The sequence below is a fragment of the Papaver somniferum genome, chromosome 7, assembly GCF_003573695.1.
Source record: "Papaver somniferum cultivar HN1 chromosome 7, ASM357369v1, whole genome shotgun sequence".
In the NCBI taxonomy this organism is placed as follows: domain Eukaryota; kingdom Viridiplantae; phylum Streptophyta; class Magnoliopsida; order Ranunculales; family Papaveraceae; genus Papaver; species Papaver somniferum.
This window is the reverse complement of record NC_039364.1, coordinates 204,541,058-204,553,880: the sequence shown is the minus strand read 5'-3', so window position 1 is coordinate 204,553,880 and position 12,823 is coordinate 204,541,058. Positions and strand designations below refer to the sequence as shown.

The 12,823-nt window shown below is 35.6% G+C and overlaps 3 long non-coding RNA genes across 6 annotated transcripts; all 3 read left to right on the top strand.

Moving 5' to 3' along the window:
- The first annotated feature begins 309 nt into the window (after positions 1-309).
- On the top strand, positions 310-4,034 carry LOC113299420. Of its 4 annotated transcripts, none has more exons than XR_003334887.1 (4): positions 310-591; positions 1,089-1,135; positions 2,076-2,791; positions 3,970-4,034. It is a non-coding gene; the product is annotated as an uncharacterized LOC113299420 (long non-coding RNA). The 4 variants fall into 4 exon arrangements; XR_003334890.1 differs by having other exon boundaries at positions 2,073-2,791; XR_003334889.1 differs by having other exon boundaries at positions 2,052-2,791.
- A 3,393-nt stretch (positions 4,035-7,427) lies between these two features.
- LOC113299418 lies at positions 7,428-10,826 on the top strand. Its single transcript, XR_003334885.1, has 5 exons — positions 7,428-8,589; positions 9,189-9,380; positions 10,012-10,205; positions 10,393-10,481; positions 10,574-10,826. It is a non-coding gene; the product is annotated as an uncharacterized LOC113299418 (long non-coding RNA).
- A 751-nt stretch (positions 10,827-11,577) lies between these two features.
- On the top strand, positions 11,578-11,872 carry LOC113300451. Its single transcript, XR_003335803.1, has 2 exons — positions 11,578-11,608; positions 11,836-11,872. It is a non-coding gene; the product is annotated as an uncharacterized LOC113300451 (long non-coding RNA).
- Positions 11,873-12,823: the final 951 nt, after the last annotated feature.

The following is a 12,823-nucleotide window of genomic DNA, read 5'->3' as shown; positions in this document are numbered from 1 at the left end:
AGTCACTATAAGTCTCCTTGTAATCATCTTCATAATCATCATAAGTTTCATCATAGTTACAATCCTCTTCATTTTCATCTGAAGCACAATTACCACCCGGAACAAGCTTAATAGGAGATTGAGCTTTCTTCTTAGTTGACATTCTATCCAGTTGCTCTTTTTTTCCTTGAAATAGTCTTGTCTATAAGCTGGATCTCTAATGAATTTAGCACGCACTTCATCAATCTGAATAGTACTTGCCTCATCTAGTTCCTCCTTAGTCAAAATATTATCCAAATCAAAAACATTTTCCTCCTAACCATGCTTGAATATCCTTGTTATGCTCACGGCTTGGACTTTCCTCATTAGATTGAATTGGAAAAAAAAAAACAAGTTTTCTGTTGAACGAAGTTGAATCTCCATAACCCTAATGACATCTCTTTTATCCATACCCTTATTCTATTCTCTTCTTCTCTCTTTGTTTGCCTTCTCCACCTCTTTGGTTTTGTGATAAAACCCTAACCCATGTATTATTTTGCAGTTACAATCAATAAACCCTAACCCATGTTTATTTTGCAGGTACAAAAGAGCAATATCACATTCTGTTAATCGGTGTGTGATCTTATACTTTTTGCCTATCTCACAGTTTTGTGAGATACTTATTTTTTTCTTTTTCTTTGATTGATAAAGAATTTGATTATGGGTTTCTTAGTTGATGTACACAGATATTTGGTTGGTATAAATTGCAGTGTGGATTATGTGAATCGATTCTTGCTATCGTTTCTTCTTCTCAGCACTTTGGTCGTTGGTTTTATTTTGATTACAAGTTATTTCATTGAAAAAAACGGCATTCCGGAAAAAGAAAAAAAAAAAGAAAAATGTGATCTGCACATATATAACACTTTCCCGGAACAAAAAAAAAGGAAGGAAAAAAATTCATTAAAACCCTAAAACCACAGCATAATGTTCTCTTTTCACTCATCGTTTTTCTCCATTATATTCTCTTTGATTTTCAGAGTAATCATCGTGGCTTTTAGGTCATGTTCTTATTAATACGAAGGATAATCACGAAACAGGGGTTTGCTTATTTGGATGTTTCGATTTTGCAGACTAGGGTTTATTGAGGTTTCGCTTTTGACTTCAATCAAAATCACTGGTATGGCATCGCTTGATTCATTCTCTTCTTATTGTTTGGTTTCGAAAATCACTGTTTCAGACAAAACCCCTAATTGATATTTAATTTTGATTCTTGATGTGTTAGGTTTTTTTTTTAATTTGTCTTATTGTATCTGAATTGCAGTAATTTTCTTAATTTTAGTTTACTGATTTTTCTAAGATAGTGTTTAGGTTGTACTGTTGATGGTAAGGTTTTTGTAGCCTAATTCCATTGATTTTCAAGTTTCTAATTCTCTTAGGGTTTCCTAGAGATTTGTATTTCATGTTTGGCCACATGCATTCTTCTAATTGAACTTCCATCACATATTTCTTTATAAGGTTAGATTCTATGAACAGATTGTCCAATAAGGGTTTAGATGACTTGGTATTTGGATCTTAGTTGATATGAGTTCAGGTTGTGCTTTCTGCTTGGTTAATTGTGGACAAAACCTTTATCTAATAAGAGTTTATAAAATTTCCCCCTTTTTTTCCTCAGCTACATTCAAGTCAAAAAAATTCGTAAGAACAATCCTTATTACTCTATATACTACATATCCATTTTTCTCATCTTCGAGATCATGATGCAACTGTGGTACTTGCGCTGCTCATCCATCAGTTATGCTTATACTGTAATATCTTAATCTCTTTGCTAAAGTAAGCATGAATTTGATAAAAATGATTATAATAAGTTGTGAAACAAAAATGTAAGCATCAAGTTTCCAGATGTGAACATATGCATGAACTACATCTTTGGTTTCCGTTGACTATTAGCTTTTTCAACTAATTTTTAATGGATTCTTACGGATCAGGTGATCCTTACAACATACTTATACAAGTTTTTCTGATTGCTATTTGATGCATTACTACATGCATATACAGTTACTCTGATTGCTATATTATTCTTTTAATTTTCGTAGATGTTTCAACTGATTAAAAAGCAGGGAAATTTGACCCTTGCTGTTGTCAAGCTTGAATACACCACCATGCGCAAAGAGAGGCCAATAGATCTTTCTACTCCTTCAATGACCCTAATTAAGAACTTGAGGATGACCACATACATCCGTGGTGACAGGCCTGTCTTATGCGAAAAAAGGTTGTACTTCACTCCTTCCACAAACGTCGAAGTTGCGACCAGAGATAATCATGGAGTTCCAAGGTATGAGTTCCAAGGTATATTTGAGATAGGTACCTATGCGGTTTAGTAAAACCAATCGAAGACTTTAGAAGAATGTGATATTGTTGAACATACAAACTCAGGTAATCCAAAAGATTAAATTTTATTTTTGAAACCCCTATACAAGTACCAGATACAAAGTAGTTCTGATTTTAATGAAGAGTACCCATATGCAAGTAATGAAATTCCATTTTTGGAACTTATATTATTAATCAATGTAGCATTCTTTGTATTTGTGACCAGGAATGAATTTGATAAATATGATTTTGGACCTGAACACTGCTATTTGTTCCAAATACAGATTGGATCATTTGGGGCAAGTGAGACAAAGGAGCTGGGCTCAACAAGCTAGAGAGTAATTTTACTATCAACATTCACTAGAACCACTCACATGCAATCTAAGTTTGTTGGAAACAACTAATTTCTATAATGAAGTTGAATCAGCCCGTGAAGGACTTATGTCGTAATAGGCAATTCAGTAAGGTAATATGAGGTACATTTTAACATCTGTGTTTTCTTATATTCTTTATTACTTTGGTCCTCGATATATACCTTATTTTTTTAAATAATATGTGGTTGGCTGTCCCTTCGGTGATGGAGAAGTTCATGTTGCTAACAATGACCGATTTGGACATTATTGAAGATGTTGTTTATTTAAATATTTTTCCTATCTACATAACACAACATTGTCTCCCACCAAACAAAAATTTGCAATTGCATTAGATATCTGATTTATTAGTTAGCATTTACAACAGTGTAGGCATACACTTTTTGGTAGCACTGCAGACGTAAATCTTTGTTAGGATATGACGAAGGTTTCTAATTTATCGGTACTTAAAAATAGTTGCTTTGGAACTTTGTAGTTATGCATTATAACTCTCTGCTAAAGAATGTTTATATGAGTTTTATAGTAAACCAAAATCTTTGATTAAAATATTTGACATAAAATCTTAGGAAATAGATGGGGGACAAAAAGTGAGTAACTAGATTTGATTTTTAGACGTAAGTTTTGTATAAGATTGCAGATTAATATTCTAACCTCTTTATATAATTCATGTTTGAGACATATTCTAACTATTTAAATTACTTCTTTGGTTTTGTGTTGTGTAAAACATGCACTATATGCACCTCATATGTCTGTAAACCTTTCTCAAATACCAACCACTTAGTGAGTTTATGATTGTGTATTTGAGAAAGGGGCATGTTAATATACCGGTGTTTAGACTAAACTGTAGCTTATTAAATATCAGCGATATGGTAGAGCCGCACGTTCACGCAGGGAGTGTTATACCAGAATTCACTTATCGTTTAATTGGAAATGTTAGCCTAAACAATCCTTAGTGCCATCCACCCCTCCAGTTCATGGCCAGATATTTTTCAGTGGAGAATTAGCCTTTAGCCTGTCATGTTACAATGTTACGTGCACAGTCATCTACTATAGCGCCAACTACTATAGCATAGCAAGAGTTCTCAAATGTCCGAGTTCTTACCAACATGAAGGTGTTCATGTATTGAAGATGTTTTTGCAGGGTGCTACCTGCACAATTCTGTCGTTACCGGTATAAATTAGAGTTAGAGTGCATTGAATTATGGTGTTTATGATCTTTTCTTTAGTTTTACTTACTTTGTTGAGTCCTCTTTTCTTCTTTGTTCTGTTGCAGGTCCGAAAGATGCACTATGGTCGCAGAATCTTCAAGGTGTTGTGGTAGGAGATACCATAGAAACCCAAAAAAAAAGTGCAGCACATGTGGATCTTAAAAGAAAAATAGTTGTGCCAAAAAACTAATATTGTGCTCTATATTTAGATAGATTATATACAGGTTTTAATCTAGGGTAATAAAAAATAGTTGTTTACATGTAATTTAGCGGGTCAGGTAAAAATTCTATTGTTGGATTAATAGCTAATTTTGATGTATTTCATTATCATAATTAAGCGCTTTATTCAAATAAATGATATAAATATTGGTAGTATTTTGTTATAGTTGGAGGAGTCTTTGGACTATTATTTCATACCTACAGCAGGAGAAGCAACACCCATAGGAGAAAAGAGAAGAAATCGACTACATTGTTTAGAGATCAAAATCAACTTTAATCGTATATGGGATCAAAATCAATTTTAATGAAAAATTATCGTTATTCGTCTTTAATCTCAAATTCTAACTCTACCAAGAGAAATTCACACAGTGGCTAACAGACATAAAAAATTAAAATTATAGTTGGGTATGAAATAATAATACCACAATAAAAAATTACTCTCTAGCTTCACCAATAATACATTACAATGGAAGCAAATTTTGTGGCATGAGCTATTCTTAATATCAGTAACCAAGCTAAAAACTTAATATCAAGAGAACGTTATCCGTTATTTACTGCATCAAAATCAAAAATGTATCGGGATGGGGAGAGGCGAATCCGAACGACACCAAACTAAAAATTTAAGCTACGGGGCGAGGCGCAGCCGAGCCACACCTAATAAAAAAGGCATCGTGATGAGGTGGGGTGAAGCCCCGCAACACCAAATCAAAAATGCATGGGGACGGGGCGAGGCGCAGCTGAGCCACACCTAATCAAAAATACATCGGGACGGGGGGAGGCAAAGCCGACCACACCAAATCAAAAATGCACGATGGGACGGGGCGAGGCAAAGCTGAGCCACACCAAATCAAAAATGCATGGGGACGGGGCGAGGCAAAGCTGAGCCACACCTAATCAAAAATACGTCGGGATGGGACGAGGCGAAGCCGACCACAACAAATCAAAAATGCACGACGGGACGGGGCGAGGCACATCCGAGCCACACCTAATCAAAAATACATCGGGACGGGGCGAGGCGAAGACGACCACACCAAATCAAAAATGTATCGTGATGAGGTGGGGCGAAGCCCCGCAACACCAAATACAAAATGTACGACGGGATGGGACGAACCCACATCACACCAAATCAAAAATATGGTTAAAAAAATGCTCGGTGCGTAGCACGGGCACAAAATCTAGTTTCTAATTACCTTTGCAACTGATGTAATACCTTCATTCAGTCTCAATCCTCCAACTTTCGAAAAATTCTTATTGAAATCTAATCACCAAATTCAACATTCTCATCCATCAGTTTCAATTTAACGGTGGATTTGGACTTCTTGCGTACAAATTTGAATTCAAAAACCCTAATTTTCATGTGAAAGGATTAGAAATCCCTGGATCGAAAACAAACCCTAGAAATAATCTAAAGTAACAGTGATATTTGTGCAAACCCTAAAAATCATCTAAAGTAACAGTGATATTATGAGGAAGAGTGGTGGTGGTGGTGATTGAATCTGCTTGGTAGTTGATGCCTTAGCTAAAAAAGTATGAGTAGTTCCTTATGTAATAAAGTATGTGTAGTTCCTTGGTACTTTGCTAATATCCTGGCAGATATTTTGTACCTTTCTGGTTCTTTTCAGGATATTTCTTTTAGGCATAATTATAGAGAAGGTAATTATGTGGCTGATGCCTTAGATAAAAAGGCAGTTGGTGATAGACTTATCTATACATGGATAGAATTACCTTCTTCTTTTTTGTGCACTCTGTTAAATAATGATCACAGAGGGAGGGTCTTCCCTCGTTTTGTAAGGCCCATGTAGTTTTGTTTTAATAAATTTCCTTTACCAAAAAATGATGTAATACATTTGCAACTTATGTAAATATAACACAAACTAAGCGCCGTAAAGACTTTTGTTCTAACAGAATTACGCGATTCCCCCTCCGTGTTTTTAACTTTCTAACCTGTTCCATCGTAATAACGCAAAGTTTAGAAGGATAATTGTGTAAAAAACCCACATAAGGGTGAAATCGAAACTGAATTCTTCGACAACTCTCCTCCACCTCCAACCACCACCAAGCAGATTCAATCACCACCACCACCACTCTTCCTCATAATATCACTGTTACTTTAGATTATTTCTAGGGTTTGCACAAATATCACTGTTACTTTAGATTATTTCTAGGGGTTGTTTTCGATCCAGGGATTTCTAATCCTTTCACAGGAAAATTAGGGTTTTTGAATTCAAATTCGTACGTACGAAGTCCAAATCCACCATTAAAATTGAAACTGATGGATGAGAATGTTGAATTTGGTGATTAGATTTCAATAAGAATTTTTCGAAAGTTGGAGGATTGAGACTGAATGAGAATCGAAATTCTTTTTCAACTTTCACCGACTTCTCATTGAAATTGAACCACCACCACCTCGATCTTCAAAAAATTGGTAAGAAACACTTTACATGGGTCAATTATGTGTCGTAATTGAAATCAGTCGTATTCCTTATTGATGGTTTGTTTTCATGATGAATCCTCCGGTTCAGGTTAGTGCTTTTTGTTGGAGTCGAATTCAATTGTTTTGGAATAACATAGGGTGGTGAAGATACAAATTGAAATGTTGCAGACCCCAATATGGGTAAGATTGTAGTTTATGGCGCTTCATCAATCTCTTTACTTATTACCTTTTTCGATTTGATTTGATTTGATTTGAGCCAGTTCAAAATTGATGATTTGGTTTATGATTGTTGATTCTGTAGACAAGCGAAACTGTACCGATTTGATAATGATGGAAATAAGTGGAAAGAAAGAGGAAATGTATTTATTAAGCTTCTTAAACATAAAGAAACTAAGATATTTTGTTTGGTTCTGAGACAATCTGGAACACTGGAGGTTATTGCTAATCATCCAGGTTTGTTTATGTTTTTAAATTGATTTGGTTTTTTCTTTTTGAAATTTGGATTTGATATGAGAAATTTGATTTAGGTTTTTTTTTTTTTTGATTTTTTTTTGTAGTTCTTCCTACAATTTTGGTTCAAGAACATACTGGGAATAGGAGTCAAATATCATGGTCCTGGCAGTACTGATTTTTCTAATAGTGAATTGAAAGAAGAGGTGTTTTGTGCTCGATTTGTGGGCTGACCGAGCGAAGCGGGGGAGGGCCTTATATGACCACTTTTTTTGTAAAATGTAAATGATCGATTGGAATAAAAAGATTGTAAATTGTCAGGGCTGAAAACCAAAAATATCCTTATGGATGACATTTTTGTCAAACTGACCTTAAGGGTGCGGGATCGAATCCCGGCCACCTTTTTTTTTCTCCTTCTTTTCTTTTTCCTTCTTCTTTCTTCCCTCTCCTTCGTTGTTTTTTCTTCTTCGTCCCCAAACTCCAACAGAGAATTGAAGCCAAGAAGACAAGATGGAGATGTTCATGGGAAGTGGTTACTGGTTTTGAAGGGTGATGTTTCTAGGTTTGATTTGAAGATAATTCAATCGAGAAGAAGGGTGAAATTGCAATTTGAAACTAGGGTTCGAAGTTAGGGTTTCCTTGAACTGAGATTTGAAACTGGAAATGCTTCCGTTGAGAGGAATCGCAGATGAGTTTTTTTCTTGAACTGATTGAAGTAAGAAATGGAAATTAGGGTCTCATGATTCTGAATCTAGGGTTCGTTGAGGTGAATCTGTGGCTGAATTAGGTGGAACGGTGATTGAGATGGAGAATCAGGAGGAGATGTTGATTCTTGTGGTTGCTGTGGTGAATTCATGAAATGGGGTTTCCTTGAATCCGTGTTAGAATCAAGAAATAAAAGAGGACCCTAGTGTACTGCTATTGATTCATGGCTGCATGTGGAGAATCAGAAGAACATAAAGATGGAGCTTGATTTAGGGTTTGCCGATTTGAAGGACGGTTGGTGTCGGTGCTGGAAGAAGTTCAAGGAAGAAAGGAGCGGAAGGTGTTGATCTTGAATGGAGTATGAAGATTCAGGTGGTGTTGGTCCTCAGCAGCTGGAGTTACCGGGAGTATGAATTATAGCTGTATGTTTAGGAATGATTGCAGAGAAAGCATGGAAGAGCTGGAGCAATGGCTAGGCTTGAAGTGCTGAGGTAATGGAATTGAACTGGCAAGCAGTGAAGATTTGGCGGTGTTGTTTGTGGAGATTTGCCTTGTTGTTGTCTTCAGTTGGAGGAAGTTTTATTGGCAGAAGATGATGAAGTTGAGTTGAGAAGATAGACATGAAATGGTAAGTTGCAGATTGCAGTGCAGTTTTGGTGTTGGGATGTTTGAACTGGAATGGCTTGAACTCTGTTGAAAAATGCAACTGTGCAGTGAATGAAACTTACCATGGGAAATGAGTAAGTACTACAACTAAAGAGCCGCGATAGGGTGCACTTGCGTGCACTGCAGATAGCCTAATAATCGCACCCTTGAGCAAAGAATCTTTTGGCAAGAGTACCACATTGAAATGGTTTCAGGAGGATTCTGACAGAAGGTAATTCAAATGTATATTCTTGTTTTCATTCCCATTAACATATGAATCAAAAGTGTAGGACCTGGATTCATGCTTGGTGTCAAACTTATGTTTTTTACTGGTTCTTTACTCATTGGTTTACTGCAAAATGTGGGAATTTAGTGGAGGAGGAGATCTTAGTTCTTAATATTGATTTTGAAATCATTTCAATAATTTGTCTCCGACAGCAAACTTTGTTATAGTAAAACACACCAACATTGAGTTTGCATAGATTTGGCACTTGCTTTGAATATGGCCATCTACTTAGTTCTCAAAATAGTTATTGTGAACAATTGTGCATTTACGGGTTTCTGAAGAAATTATGCTATTAGGATCTGATTATCATTTCAGTTTAGAAATTATGCTTTTACTTTAGTGGTTCACAAATTATTACATCTGTTCTGCACATCGTCGTTATGAATGGACCACTGTCTGTTAATTCTAGGAATTTCAAGTTTCCCATGCATGTTGTTTTGTGATAAATGAATAGAGGCTATATTATTTATTCAATTCATTGTTTGAGTCGCCTATATTCAGTTCTCTTCTCATGCTTAATTTTTTCCTTGTGATGATAAAACCAGCATTGTATGCTCGCATTATTCAAATGTTAGACACTGGGGATGAGACCAGCAGGAAATCTCTGAAAGAGGAACTACTGAAGATTATAGAGGAGCAAAGTAGTAAGCAGAATGGTGAGACCAATGTGAAGGTGATTGACAAAAATGGTGGCTTGAGAGTGGATGAGGATAAAGTTGATAGTAGCAAAGAGACTGGTAAGTGTACTTGCCTTCAAATTGAGGCTTTTTATTTTTCCATTTGAGTGATTGTTATGGGAGTTTTTGTTTCTGAATGTGGAGGGTTGGTGAAGCTAGTTGATCGTTTGCACTCTACTACTCTCCATTATTTTGCATGGACGTATTGTATGCTAAATAGGTGCCCAAGGGTTTGCAGCCATGCCTAACTTCTGACTTCTGTTCTATAGACTATAATGGTGAATTTGATATGTTAAGGTCAATAGATAAACAGATGTTTCTACACCCCTATGGATTTTTTCTCTCAGTTAGGCACCTTTCTTGAATTTGGTGATTGCTAGGGTCTGATTGCCATTTCATGAGGGAAATGATATGCTTTTGTTGTTTCTCAAGTGGTTCTGAAAGTATTACATCTATGTTACACATCGTTATTTACAAATCTTGTACAGTGTGCCCAGTTTTATGAGCTGAAATATCTTTGTTAATTCTGGGGTTTTAAAGTTTTCCATGTGGGTTCATAAATCTTAATTTGGTATTGTTATTATTAGTTTATTTAATCATATGCCACTAAAAAAAATTTATATCTAGCTCACCTGTATATAGTTTTGCTTTTCATTCTTTTCCTTTTAATATTTTGTTTTTGGGTTTGAAGATTTAGGCGATCGCTGTGTAAAATGGTTTAAGGGTAAGCAGAAAACCATCAGAAACTCCCGAGAAGAGCCACCACTAAAGAAGAACAAGTTGGAGGAGAAAAATGGTAATCAGAATGATGAGCCCAACGACAACGAAGGAGTCAGAGTAAATAAAGTAATAACCCTCTTTTGTCTGGCGGTTTGAAAGAGTTCCGTAAGTACTCCCGACTACTACATTTCTTTTTCATTTGATTGATTTGTTGAGAGAGTAGCAAAATTAAGCACCTTGCAATATCTCAACTCTTGTTAAAGATAAAATAGAAGTTTTGTACGTAGCTCTTCATATTGTCTTTCTCATCATTCTTTCTGGTCCTTGCTCTATCATTTCGTGAAAATTGCAGCGGAAGAACGTGCTAGGCTTGCAGATGGAAAAGAAGTCCATCAGGTTGATTATATGTCACCTAAACCTTGGTATCATGAGAGAATTGTGGTATGTTTCCCTTGTTCGTTTAAATTTGATGTCCCTTTGAGAAAATATATCTAAACCGGGTAAACTGATCAATTTTGATGTTTGTTTCGCAGAAACCTCTCGGACCTTATCTTACATGGTAGTGTGCTAACTGAAGAAGACAGCTGATGATAATGTAGATTTTTTAAATATTCCTCCCTGAATGTTTCAGAAAAATTTAAAAGAAATTCATAGAATTGTAAAAAGTCTCCTTATATGTTTTGATTTTTTAGAAAACAAAAGCAAGTATAAGCTGTATTAATAATGTAAGTAACTTTTGCTAAAGAATGCAAGTAATTTTTGCTAAAGAAGCAACTTTGATGCGAATACTGGCAGTTCGTCATTCACTTTTTAACTAGCCCAGTAGAAACATTCCTTCTGTTCCAGGAAAAGTGATATTCTCAGTTCTTGTCCTATTTTCAGACAAAAACGAAACAAATGAAAGTATCATTTTTCTGAAATGGGCGTTATAATTGGCAGTCCGAATTTTCCCATGTCTTAAAATAAAATGGGCGTTATAATTGGCAGTCCGAATTTCCCCATGTCTTAAAATACTGGAAACCTGTGACCCCAATGGTCTACAGGCATGCCAATTGTCTCTTGGTAGTCTATCAAATACTAAAAGTTTGTAGTTCTTGCAAACTGTTTGTCAGAGAGAGTTGCAGCCAAATTTTAAAAATCTGAATCTATGCAATCACGTAGTGGTGACGTTTCGTCAAGTTCTTCGGTCGGCCCTCCCACCGTGGCAACGGTTGTACTAGTATACATGGACGGTAAGTATTTGCTTGGAAGTTTCATTGAATTTTATTTACTAAATGGATATATTGTGCAGAGATTTGGCGACCAAATTTGGGTTTACTCCTCACCACTGCGATATTTTCTGGGACCAAATTTGGGTATCGTGACTGTGGTTGCTCTAAGTATCCAAATAATTTGAGAGGTTTATTTTCACTACTCTTTTGCAATTTCTTATGTGCTTTTTTGGGGATGAATGTTTTTTTGTTAAGAAGTTTTTACTCTTTGCTGCAGTAATAATGCAGGAGTTATGGTATTGCCTTACAAGCTCTCTGCAGACAAGATAGAGCTTCAGTTTGCAACAAATCATCTAGGTACGTCGTATCAGTGGTCAGGATTATGTTTTGTCTGTCAATATAGAGATTTATTAGGGTACTCTAACCTTATCAAGCATCAACCAACAAGACGTCCTTTCGTACTTGAGTTCTGCGCTATACTGTCCTGACCGTCTTATCTAATTCCTTATTCCCCAACATAATTTAATTTTGTGGACACGTAACTGGCGATGTTTCTATCTTATATTATTTCAATTTTGTTGCAGGTCATTTTCTTTTAACAAATCTTTTGTTGGAGACCATGAAAAATACTGCATCTCAAAGTACAGTAGAAACTTTATAAATTAATGTTGTTGGGACCAAGATTTTTAAAGCGTGAAGCGTTTTTCATTTTTAAGAAGCGATGCGTATGTTGAAGCGTGAAGCGTCGTTTCATGGTTAGTGTTTGAAGCGCCTATAAATAAAACTAGTTGTTCTTAGTTAGCTATGAAATTTATGTTTAAATAGGAATTACCAATAGGTACTATTATGGTAGTCTTAGTTAATGGCAGGTCCACCCACTAAAGCCCAGTAAGCATAGGTCCATAATTAAAAGAAAACATGAAACTGGACCTAATTTTTTAAGCCTAGGTCCTGTACACGTGCGGGACACATGTGACGTATTATCATAATTCCCAAAACACCCCGCAAGTTTTTTTAAGCTAAGAAACACGTTCGTTTCTTTTTCATTCTCTCAATTTATGTTTTCAGAGAAGAGCTCTGCAAGTGAAGATTATTTGAGGTCCTTGTTCGATTCATGAGTTCGAGCTCTTGCAAGTGTAATCGGTAGGTGGATTTTTTGTTCTTACGATATTAATCATCACAACGATTTTTTGTTCGAGCTCTGCAAGTTTTATTCGAAGTTTTTCCAGTTTTTTTTGTTCGATCCATGGTCTAATCGTTGTGGTGTTTGATTAAGATTTTGATCTCCATGTTTGATTTCTTGATTATTTACTAGATCTAGATGAATAATCACGTTTTTGGTTCATTTCGATATTAGATTTGATCTAACTAGTTCCATTTTGTTGTTTTTAGATTTGTTTTTTTGTATGAAACAACAGTACGTATATCCTGTATTGACAGAAACCTAGATTATTTTGAATGAAGAAGAAGAAGAAGATGCATCGTTATGACTTACGACAAGAAGATTTGTTGTGTTTCCATGTATGTTTTTTATCATCTTCTTTGATTATTTTTTCGTTTTTCTTCTATTGA